This window comes from Hibiscus syriacus, unplaced genomic scaffold (genome assembly GCF_006381635.1).
Source record: "Hibiscus syriacus cultivar Baekdansim isolate YM2019G1 unplaced genomic scaffold, ASM638163v2 tig00109973_pilon, whole genome shotgun sequence".
Taxonomy (NCBI): domain Eukaryota; kingdom Viridiplantae; phylum Streptophyta; class Magnoliopsida; order Malvales; family Malvaceae; genus Hibiscus; species Hibiscus syriacus.
Window position 1 is genome coordinate 94,891 of NW_024062544.1, and position 12,796 is coordinate 107,686.

At 35.9% G+C, this 12,796-nt stretch overlaps 2 pseudogenes; both read right to left on the reverse strand.

The window, feature by feature from the left end:
• Nucleotides 1–5,503: 5,503 nt before the first annotated feature.
• Nucleotides 5,504–8,417, reverse strand: LOC120211602 (annotated as a pseudogene).
• Nucleotides 8,418–9,557: 1,140 nt separating this feature from the next.
• LOC120211592 lies at nucleotides 9,558–11,910 on the reverse strand (annotated as a pseudogene).
• Between the last annotated feature and the right edge of the window lie 886 nt (nucleotides 11,911–12,796).

Consider the following 12,796-nt stretch of genomic DNA (forward strand, 5'->3'; position numbering starts at 1 on the left):
TATTATTTTATTCATTAGTTATTTAGGACCTCTAGAACTCAACCCCTATATAAAGGAGGCTACATTCAACTTTTAAAACATATTTCTTTGAATAATAGTTAAAAGAAAGTTCATTTTTGCAAGTACTGATTGTCTTGTGCCTTCGAAGCTTCTTCTCATGGAGTTCTTTCAAGTTCTTGTGAGGGAGATTAATCTTCACACTCCAATTTTCCTTTTCATCGTGACTAAGAGGGTTGGTTAGAGCTATATTATCAAGTTTTCCTTTTCATTGTGATTAGGAGGGTTCGATAAGACACTTAGAGACATATTATCGAGTTTTCCTTTTCATTGCGACTAAGAGGGTTGATGGGACATTTATCCATCTATTTTCCACAAATACATCCTCACCATCATCATCTTTACTGTTCACCTTCATAAAGGAGCCACATTCTACTATTCGTTCCTCTTTGTTCTTAATCAAGTCTAAAACTTTCTAAGTTTGATTCTTCAACAAGAGCAACGTTCATTAATCCGCCACCATTTCTTTATTAATTGGTATAAAATTTGGGCGATTATTAGAAAGAAGCAAGCAATCTTGCTTGTTCTTGCACACAAAACTGTTAATGTACCCCAAAAGAGCTAGTTCACAAAAGATTCATTGTTTCAGGTTCCTTTTATTTAATTTAAATTTAAATCTTCTTGTTAGTTTCCTGTTTTTCCAACAAAAAAAGGCTGAAAAATCACAAAAATTCAAAAACAATTGCAAATGAATGAATTTAGGGTTGATTTTCTCCATATCTCATATTCATCCTAAGAGTAATCTCCAGTCCAAAATTCATCCCAATTGAAGCTCATTAGAACCTTTAGATACATCATTCAAGTTTCATCGGCAGATTCGATCTAGAATCTTGTTGAATTGTTTGAAAATCCTACAGGAGGAATTTCGTGGTGAAAATTTCCAAATTGAAACTACATATATTGAAGATAATTTGCAAAAAAAATCAAAATTTTTGGAGATCAAGAACATCTTTGAACAAAGCAATCACGAAAAACAGATTGTTTGAGGACTCACTATTCAACAGAGTCTACTAGATACTACTGAAAGTATTTGGTTCTGAAATTTTACAGTTGGTTTCTAGACACATCGAAAGACATTAAAAAAAAATTCCAAAATTTTTGGAGACCAGTAACCCCCTCATAAATGTTGCTCAAGTTGACCCAGTATTTTCTAAGTTTTTGGTTTGGTTCTTTTTTTTTCTTTGACTCTTAGTATTTTAGGTTCTTTTGTTTTTCCTTTTTATTGTTATTTTACATTATCTAACACATTATTTTTCTTGAGTTAGTACCACTAAAGAGTTTGCATACTTCTTCTTTCTTTGCATTCTCGTTCTCTTGGAGTCTAAACTTTGTTTGGCCTCTTAGAGTTTTTAGGTTTTCTTATCATCTTTGCTAGTAATCAAACTCTGATACGAACTGTGGAAGACTACTTGGTAAAGTGAGTTTTAAATAGTACAAGATCAGCTTACTTGCCTCTCGTTGTGTTACTTTCTTGGAGTGACTTGTGAGGTTTTTTGCTTTGTTGAATTTTCTTTCTTTTATTTTTATTTTACTTTAAAATTTTCTTTTGAGTGTTATGATTTCAGGATGGGTGACAATAACAATAAGACACTTACAACTATCTTAGCCGCACTTGAACGACTCCAACACAATTTGAAACAAGATTTGATCAATTTAACAATATCGTGAGAGAACGACAAGAACCATAACTGGATCTACCAAACCATAATCCAAGACCAAGCACAACCACGTTTCCAAGCACCCGAACTCTTTGCAAAACCAAAGTTCACGATCCCGTATTTCAAATGAGACAACGATCCGGACAAGTACATCGATTGGGAAGGAAAAGTTGATCTTATGTTCGCATACCATGACTGCCCCCAAGCTGAACAAGTTCCCCTCATCGCCATGAAATTCGAAGGATATGCTCACACTTGGTGGATGCAAACAAGGAAAAAGATCGAGAACTTCTAAATTCAAGCAATCACGTCTTGGACTGACCTCAAACAAACCATGAGGAACTGATTCCTACCGACACATTATATACGAGAAGTTAAACTACGACTACACCAACTTCGACAAGGTAGAAGTTCAGTTGAAGACTACTACAAGGAGATGCAGTCCTTACTCAATAAGGCTAACATAACTAAAAAAGAAGATGCCACCGTGTCAAGATTCGTCGTCGACTTGAACTCAAACATCATTGATCTTCTTGACCTCCATGAGTATGAAAACCTTGAAGATACACTAAAGAAGGCAATAACAAATGAATCACAAATCCAAAGGAGATTTCGATTCAGAGAACATTACCAAGGTACTTCATCCTCTTACCAAGGTAATCCTTCAAATCTTTTCTCATCTTCTACTCATCTTCTCTAAAAAAGCCGAGAAATGACAAATCTAACAAGGAGAAACAACGACCAGTAAAGAATGACACGCTTTCATCCCCTAAAGATCAAATGAGAATTTGTGTGAAGGTAGGGAAAATAAAAAAATAAAAAGTTGAGAAAGAGGAAAAAACAAAAGGTCACTAGTTACAAAAGCCAAAAGAATAATGACCCATGGGAGGTGAGTGAAACTAATTGTGAGAAGAAAAAAGTGACTCAAAATTTATGTGTGAGCACAAAAGAATTGAGAGAGAACCTTTCTTACAAACAACCTTGCATCCTTGTTTGCTTTAGGGAATCAATTATTTTGATTTCTAACATTAACAAGGATTTGTCTAGTGTGTTTTCATCTCTTTTACATGATTTTCGAAAAGTGTTTGGTGATCCAACTGATGGATTACCACCGGAAAGAGGAAAACAAACCAATCTAATTCAAGGTTCCATCATACCTCTTCAAACATACAATCTCAAAGAAACCAGAGAGTTATATTTGTTACAAAAAGGCCACATCCAGGAAAGCCTTAGTCATGACGCCATCTTAATGACGAAACATGATTTGAACAACTCCACAGGTTTTATAGTTTGTGCACAGGGAATCCATTTAAATGATGAAAAAGTGAAAGCAACATGGGACTGGCCCATACCATCTTCCATCACCAAGAGTTGTCGAATGGTTCTAGGTGACCCTCCTGACGGGTTACCACCTGAAAGCCTTAATCACTATGTCATATCAATAAAGAGTCAAGATTTACGAGATTCAAAAGGTAAGTATTTTATTACTCATTTTAATGATATTATAACGTACTTCTTCTCCTTTTTACTAGGTAAGACTCTTGAAGTTGTCATCTATACTAAACACAACTCCTTTAAGTGTATAAAAGATCGAGGTAAGCAATACACAGTAGACGATACACTACCACGAAGGTTCTGCAGTCCACAAATCTCCTCCCGAGAATTCTTAATTCATAAACCACACTTAGGAGACTTAAGGGATTACTTTCACAAACTAGTTGACATGGTTTTTCAACACTCGTTCTTGCCACACGCAAGTCAAATCATGGAGAGAATATCTGAAGCAATCATAATGAAAGATAACAGTAGTCGACGCCATGTTAAATTTCAACCTAAACATCATAATACAATATTTGTATGCAAAACAGGATTTCAAGACTAAAGAAATCAGTTCCTACAAAGAAGAAACCTTGACTAAAACGCATAAAGACATATCACATTGATCTTGGTAAATGTTTCACAAGTTTTCCTTTCAACACATCTAATTCTCTTTCTCTTGGATTTTCATATTCGAGGACGAATCCTTTTGAGGAGTGGGGGAATGATACATGCACCAGAGTCTATAATGATAATACATGCTTCTTTGGGCTAATGTTTCTACTCGGACCTATTAGAAGAACAAAGTCTTGAAGATTCAAAGCATATATATTCGGTAAGCATAATGTGAATGAATCATTAAACGATTCTAATGTTGCTCCCTTTAATGTTTCATATTTGAGGTCGAATATTTTTTAAGAAAGAGATGATGATACATGCATCACAAGGCTCACATCAAAAGAAGTAATAACTCTTCCAAATGGCCCACTCGTTCAAGCCTTGGAAAAGAAGAGACCAGAACAATAGAATACTTGAGACGACTTTTTGAATGGGATTTTGATCTTATTTGATCAACATGTCTTCTAGAGATACGATATTTTTTCTCTTAACTTTCCAACGGTTCTTGAATTGCATCAATCCAATATCGGGAACTCAAGATATGGTCATTTTAGTGAAGACAATGCATGCAGAAAATCCTATACGGGATTAATAAGAGATTTTGTAAATATTACGAATTTTCAATATTTTTATTGATTATTTGTAATATAATTTAATATAGGATGATGCATTATATTTTAGGATTAGATTTATTATTTTATTAGGAATTAAGGTTGATTTAAAATATTATTTTTAGTTATTATTATTTTATTAGGAATTAGAGTTAAGACATGTTTAGTTTGTTATTATTTTATTCATTAGTTATTTAGGACCTTTAGAACTCAATCCCTATATAAAGGAGGTTTCATTCAACTTCATAAAACATATTTCTTTGATTAATAATATAACGAGAGTTCATTTTTGCAAGTATTGATTGCCTTGTGCCTTCGAAGCTTCTTCTCCTGGAGTTCTTTTAAGTTCTTGTGAGGGAGATTAATCTTCACACTCTAATTTGCCTTTTCATCGTGACTAGGAGAGTTGGTTAGAGCCATATTATCGAGTTTTCCTTTTCATTGCGACTAGGAGGGTTCGATGGGACATTTATCCATCTATTTTCCACAAATTCATCCTCGCCATCATCATCTTTACCGTTCACCTTCATAAGGGAGCTACCCTATTATTCATCATTCTTTGTTCTTAATCGAGTCTAGAACTTTCTAAGTTTGAATCTTCAACAAAATCAAAGTTCATTAATCCGTCACCGCTTCCCTATCATGTCTTTGTTTTTAATCGAGTCTAGAACTTTCTAAGTTTCATTCTTCAACAAGAGCAACGTTTATTAATCCGCCACCGCTTCCCTATCATCGCTGGTAATCATACCTAGAATGTGTTAGTGAGAGTCATAGGTGCTCTACACATGGTTACTGGTAGCCACTCGCAGGATACACTTTACATGTCTAAAGGTCCGCATAAGTCGTAACCTTGAATATCTAGAAGTTCGCATAACTGAGGGTCGCAGCAGGTAGTAACAAGTTTCTTACGTTCATCAACAAACCCCAACTTGAATGCATTAAATATTTGATGTTACTGTCATAAATAGGGTAGCTGTCGGGCCCTTTTGTATTGTGAAATTATTTAATTTGCGCCTACAAGATAGTTATAAAGTGCAATGTTGGTCACTGCCATGCATGTTCGTATATCGAACACATATTCGTATCTAATATTTACTTAAATTATGTAACATAAAGTGTTATCGATATAGAAACATCAATTACATGTTCGACAAAATGAAGTCTGGGTCCAACAAACTCGCAAGATATGAATTTTTCTGACCTTGAAAAAGCTTTGATTATACCTTAGCTGGCTGAAATGGCTCAAGTTATGGGTTGGGGGGGCGGGCTGGAGAATGCCTTCTCTACCTTTAGAATGAGTACAAAAATGGGGCCAATGAAACAAAAATTGCAGCAACCATAATCATAGCCATTGTGCGCAATGTAACGGACGTGTTTAAAAAGAAGACGGACGCAATGGCTGAACTCTGCCACACCTTGAGCTGTGAAAATGCTCCTTCCTGTTCTCATAAGAATAATTGTGCGTCATTACGGATTAGAAGTTCCTAACTGCACTTCTGGCCTAACAGGTAGGTTGCACCAGAGATAACAGATTGATGCAATGAAAAATTTTAGACCGAACATACACAATGTCATGTATAAACAGAGATAAGTTTGTACCATGTCGTGCTTAAAAAGTAGAGCGAGCAAAGCACTGAGCTGCGTATTCAATACCCCGTCATCGATACCCAGTAAAGCTGCTATGAGAAGTGGGTACACTATGCCGAGCACCCCATCAGTCGCACTATGTCATGGCATATAACCAGCAGTAAGTAGGATACAGAATGAGAGTACCTGGAAGTAAAATGTTGAAAGCTTTATATGACTGCATTGTTTTACCTGTATTTTAGTGAAAGCCACACGAATATCACTGCCTGAAAAAAGGCTCCCGCACAAACTATGAATGTTATTGATCTCAGGCCAGATGTGAGTCGACCAGCCACTAGTGAACACTAAATATGAAGTTTTACCAACAAGTTCAGACCGGATAATTGATCATCCAATTGCATCTAGTCCATAAAGAGCTAATGTCGAGTAGAACTCATTGCTGATAACCCAGTAATCATTTCTGAATTTTAAGTACTTACAATTGCATCAAAAGCCCCATAAACTGCCATCGCACTACCCACACTGGCCTCTCCGAGAGTTGGGTTTACAACATCCTTGGTGTACTCAGCCTTGAAATTGCAAACATATCTTTTGTCAAGAAGATACGTGGAATCTTTTTCCTTTAAAGAAGGAAAAGATTGAAAGAAGTTGTTGCGGCAACGGCCTCAATAAGCAATACCATACAAAAGCTTGCTGTAATCCTGAATAATCAAAAGGGGAATGATCAAAAGCATCTTAAACTCGAGCAAAGGAGTGATAACCGACTTCAATCGAGATATCACATCAGAACAAAAACTGACAGAAGAATCCTCTGATACCTTCTCTTCTTTGTCATCGATTTTATGCAAGAAGCACATAAGAATGGTACCTAATGTCATACTACAAAGAAACACAATGAACAGCAATGTTTTGTTGCTGGTACTTCCATCCTACATTGTAAGAATAACTAATTAGTAGTTGTTAAACATTTTAAAAGGGAAGAAAAACTAAACTCCATACTTCCATCCTACATTGTAAGAATAACTAATTAGTAGTTGTTAAACATTTTAAAAGGGAAGAAAAACTAAACTCCAAGCCAAAAGACTCATGGCATCAACTATAATCATGTAATGGAATCGATTCTTGAAGAGAAAATAACTTCATTTGAAGCAACACACACCGCTCCATTTTCCAAAACAGCAAGCGTGATAAGATTTCCAACAAACTGCATTTGAAGAAAAAATAATTTGGGTAAAAGATCATATTTACAGTCTTGTAGTAGCAAGCTAAAGATATTCAAAGAAAATAGTTATCCTGACTAATGGCCACCTGGTGAAGAGCAAACATTGCCCAAAATTCTCCATTGAAGTTACCGATCACGGTTCCTTCATGTAAGTTGGAATCTCTAGCATGAGTGCGTGCTAAAGAAGTAAGATATGTCCCCTGATAAATCAATGTTGCCAAGGAAATGAAAATCAATCAACAACCATCATTAACCAAGAAAGATACATTGACTTAATAAGTCTAAAACATACACATACTTCCCCAACCCATATTATCGAAGCTGCAAAACCGAGGAACAAGGAGACCGGTACCATAGTATACCTATTAAAAGATGTTCAATCTCAAAGTTCCATCACAACATTATTAATACATTGTATCGAAACAAGCCAGAAATTTAAATAAAATGCACAATATGTCCAGTTGTTCATTTCTACATTACCATTCAAAACCTAAAAAAAAAAAATTGTTTCTTTTGGTTTCGGCTTACTTTTAAGATCCACCAAGTGATTAAATGAGCAGTGATTACCATGTAGGCTTCGAATTTGCAGCTATGAACAACAAATAACCAGTAGTTCCAAGAACCAAAGCATTCTTAGACCCCATTACACGCACCACCAATGATGCGAACAATGAGAAAACAGCAAAAGATACATACAGTATCCCAAGCGTCACCGTGCCCAAGTTCCCTCGCTGAAACCCAAAGAAAAGAAAAAAAAACTCTTTTTTAATTAATGATTCCGCAAAACTATAAAATCTTCCAAAAATTTCCGGGGATTTAAAATAGCAGTCAGCCTTCTTAGTAACCAAACAAACAGCTGGAAGAAAATTCAATGGACTGAATAAGAATGAAGAAACCCAAAGAAAAGAAAAAAAAAACTCTTTTTTATTTAATGATTCCGCAAAACTATAAAATCTTCCAAAAATTTCCGGGGATTTAAAATAGCAGTCAGCCTTCTTAGTAACCAAACAAACAGCTGGAAGAAAATTCAATGGACTGAATAAGAATGAAAAGCAGAAGAAACTCACAGCATTAACGGTAGTCTCCAAGTTCTGAGCAGCTCCATAAGCGAGGAAGACCAACAAGAAGGCACAGCTCAAAATATGAACATCCCTTGTTCGGTTTTTAGAGTTTCAATTTCCGAAACATCAGCAACAAGTGGGGCTTCCTCTTCTTGAGTACCCATCAATTCGATTGCCATCTTGAGTCGTAGTGTTCTCGACTCCATTTAAAAGTCATAAGAATTCGATTGCACGTATGGAAATAGTTTAATTAAAGAATTGGACGAGATTGTAGTAACAAGATTCAAATGAACTTTAATGAAGGGATGATCGATCTTGGATTCTTTGTTTAGATTTTCCAGAGATCTACCTGTGGAATAATGATCGATCTCTAGGAACAGGATTATAGTAACATTCAACAACTGATTAAATTCAATTCGTGGTTTATGAATAGAATAATACTTTTTTATCTTTGGCGTAATATCATAATTAGGGGACATTTGAACCATCAACGTGTTTTATTTTAGGTTAAAAAAGCTCCTATTTAGAGCGTTAATCGTGTGCTAACAAATAGTTTTCATCTATAGGGAACTTGGAGTCAAAATACTCTAAAAAAATAGGAGTCAAAATGGTTATTTTAGTAAACGTTGGAGACTATTATTGGCATTATACCTTTAATTTATGATAAAATCACTTAACTATTTAATTATTGTATTTTTTCATTTTAACCACCGATTTTGAAATTTTATCAATCATATTACTTAATTGTTTAAGCATCTCAATCAAACTACCTATCCTTAACATTTAACGAGAGGAAAACATGACAATTAAATTTTTTTAGTATAATTACATATTTGGTCCTATTATTTATATTATCCATTAATTTGGTCTTAATTAAATCAAATTGATGGAATATGTAAGTAAGATAGAGTGTGTTCTGCTGCAAATATTATCTTGGAATGGAGATGTGCTAACAAAAATGGACCATAAAATACAAATTCGATAACCCAAGTGACCATTTAGTAATTTTGTAAAATAGAATAACCTAATCCAAACTTACTAAGAGTTGGGTGACTATCTGAATAGTTTACCCTTATTTATTCTTGGTAAACGGTTCCCTGGCGTAGAATGTTAAAAGTTTCCTGCAATTTCTGCACAATCTGAGAAGATAAAATTTTCTGTATCTGCAGATAAAATAGAGATGCTGGTTGAATCGGAAGATACTCGAGAATGTCGTCTCCAGAACGCTAGAGAAAGATCGAAAACCATAATTTTCTTAAATTCTGAGTACAAGCATTTCATCTTTCATCAAAATTGTGACTAAATTCATGCTCAAACATCAGAATAGGAACTTACAAACTCAAAATGAACATCGAACGCCAACCTCATATAATGAACAATGAAGCTTCCTCTCTGTTACATGTTTTGCTAAGAGCACTATGTAGTTTCATCTTGTCCAGTAGGATTTCTTCTGCTTTTAGCTGTCAAGGATGTTTCCGAGGGTAGCCAATGCATCTTGAAATTTTCGGATTCTAAGAAAACCTCTTATCATCGAAACCTCACTGTCTGAACAGTTTGCTTTCTCGATCACCATATTAACGAGCTTAATTAAGGTATCCTCCATAGATGGATGCACCAAGTCCTTCGGCCAGCATATAGAATGACGAGAATCCGGGTATAAATCCTTTCTCGATCATCTCAACTACAAAATCAACAGCATCTCCGATTGGTCCTCCACCACTGCAAAGGCCACGAAATAGATTCATTACCTCTCTTTCGTCTAAATAGTGCTTGAAAAACAGGGTTATAAGAATGTGGATTTAAAACCATCCCTTTCATATGGATCGTTCTAAGGAGTCTACTTGCGACCTCGACCCTACCTGCCTTACAAAGGCCCCCCAATTAGGGTTCCATATGTGACAATGTCTGGTTTGCACCCGTTTGAAGTCATGGCTTGGACGATATCCGCTGCCTTTTTAATATCACCAGACCTGCAAAAGTAGGTAAGCAAAGAATTGTATGTGAATTTGTCAGGCTTCAATTCTTCCATTAGCATTTGGTCCATAAGTTGAGCCGCCTCTTCACCCTCTTGTTTTTGCAGAGGCCGTTGATGAGGGTATTATAGGTCACAGAATTTCTTGAAACCCCCCCCTTGAATTTCCATCTCATCAAAGTTTTCCTCCGCTTCTCGGATCCTCTTGTTTTTGCAGAAACCATCAATCAACGTATTATAAGTAATAACATTCCGAGCACAGCCACTCAACTCCATTTCTTTCAGCAGGCGTAAAGCTTCTTCTAGATTCCCTCTACAACAAAAACCATCAATCAACATGTTGTGGGTAAATTCATCGGGTTTGCACCCTTTATTCTTCATCTCCTCAAACAATTCCACAGCAATACGATGATTTCTTGTCAGGCACAGACCTTGTATCAAAGAATTAAATGTGCAAACATCCGGTAAAATCCTCTTACTCGTAAGCACACGAGCGAGCTCGGTTGCCTCTTCAATTTGGTTCTCCTTGCACAAGGTGCTAATCAAAGTATTATACGTAACAGAGTTAGGCGAACAATCCCTTGAAACCATTTGGTCTAAAATCTCTACTGCCTCCTCGATCTCACCAATTTTACACAATCCCAAAATCAAAGATTTGTATGTAAGTACATCTGGATCAAACCCTTCTCGAAGCATCACATCCATTATCTCCATAGCATGTTTAATATAACCTGCCTTACATAAACCATTCACCAACGTATTGAAGGTGAACTGATCGGGGTAAAACCCGTCATTCATCGTCATCTCCTGTATAAAATCCAAGGCTTCCTCAACCCTACCTTCCTTACAGAACCCGTGTACCAAAACATTCACGGTTACATTAGTAACCGAAAAACCGGCATCCACCATTTGTTCTCTAACCCTCAATGCACCATCCATATTACCTTCATCAATAAACCCTTGAATGATGGTGGTGAACGTTTTCTCATCAGGAGCTAGACCATAAATAGCCATCTCTTCCATCATTAAAACGGCAGGCCTAATTTGATGCGCATTACACAAAGACTTCATCAATATGTTAAAAGTGGAAACATCGGGCTTAATCCCTCTACTAATCATCCCATCATGAGCGGTTTCCACCAACTTCAACTTGTTCCCATCAGCCAGAATATTCAAAAGGAAATTATAAAAATGGGTGTCGGGTTTTAAACCGAACTCACCCTCCATCATCTCGACAACATGAAGAGTTTCATCGTATAATCCGAAATCAGCATAACTTTCGATGAGAATTAAGAAAGTACCTCGACGGAGTTCACATGAAGACTGCTTGACTTGTTGTAAAACAAGGTTCACGGAATCAAAGGAGCCGTGTTTGGCGAGCTTGGTGAGGAGTTCCTCGTAGATGGATAAGGTTGGGGTGAAATTGGGCTGCTTGGAGGCCCAATCGAAAAGGCGAAGAGCGGAGTCGTCGTCGTTTTGGCGGCGGAGGGTGTGGATGAGTTGAGTGGGAGTAAAGTCGTGGGAGAGAGGGAATGGGGTTTGGTTGTGTTGAGTGGAGGAGAAGGAAATGGAGGAGAAGAGGGGAGTGGGTTTTTGGAAGAAGGGGAAAGGAGGAGACTGAGACCCAGGGTATCATTTGGAACATGTCGAGGAAGACATGTTTGTTACGCGTATTTTTTTTTACTACTGTTTCGTTTTAAGGAAGATAATGGCTCAGCAAGGCAACGAGAGAAGATTAGTTACAGATTTTTTTTTCTAAGGTCATTTCTTGCTTCTGGTGCTTCTGACGAAATCATCCTCAAACGGAAACGAAGACAGACTAGGTAGATAAAAGTGCCGTCGTTTCAGTCGGAGTAAGCATTTTGCTATATGGTATCTGGACTTAGACTGGGGCCCAATAATAAAATCGAAAAATATTTATTTATAGTCTCTGGATTTGGGAGGTTTAACAAGACTATTTGATTGAGTTGAGTTAGTTGAATAAAAATATTTTGGGTTAATTGAGTTGCCTAATTTTATTATATGATTCGAATTTTATTTAAAAAAATTCAAGTAGAATGAAATTATTTAAGTTTTTGTTTAAATTTAATTATAAATATATATGTCGTAACCGATTTCCGGCGATACGACGAGTCTCGACTCATTTCATGAAAACCTGATTTTGTAAAAGAAATATTTCGGAGTCGCCATCGACCTTTTGGGTTAGGTAGTCCGAATACCCAAAAATCTTCTTTTAAAAGAATTTTTTTAAGAAAAATATCATTTTAAAAGATGCATCGATCCACGTATAACCAGAAATTTATTTTTAGTAATAAAAAAAAAGTTCAGGGGTCGATTACGTGTGGGGAAGGATTAGCACCCCCACAACTCCCAAAATTGGTACCCATCGATTATATATTGTCTCTAAATAGTAGAAATCTAAGAATTCGAATATATATTTATATCACGATTCCATTATTCCTAATTCAACTATACAAATATTATAGAACAAAAATTCTAAGGAAAAATATAAAATATTCTCTTATTTCCAATTGAAGAGAAAATACTCCCTAAAATACTTTAGGAAGAATATTTCTCTTCCCAACTGAAATAAAAAGAATATAATAATTTTTTCTAAGGATTCCATATAAAAAAATTATTCTACCAAATAAAGAAATTAAATTTATTAATCCGAATATTATTAGAAAAGATAA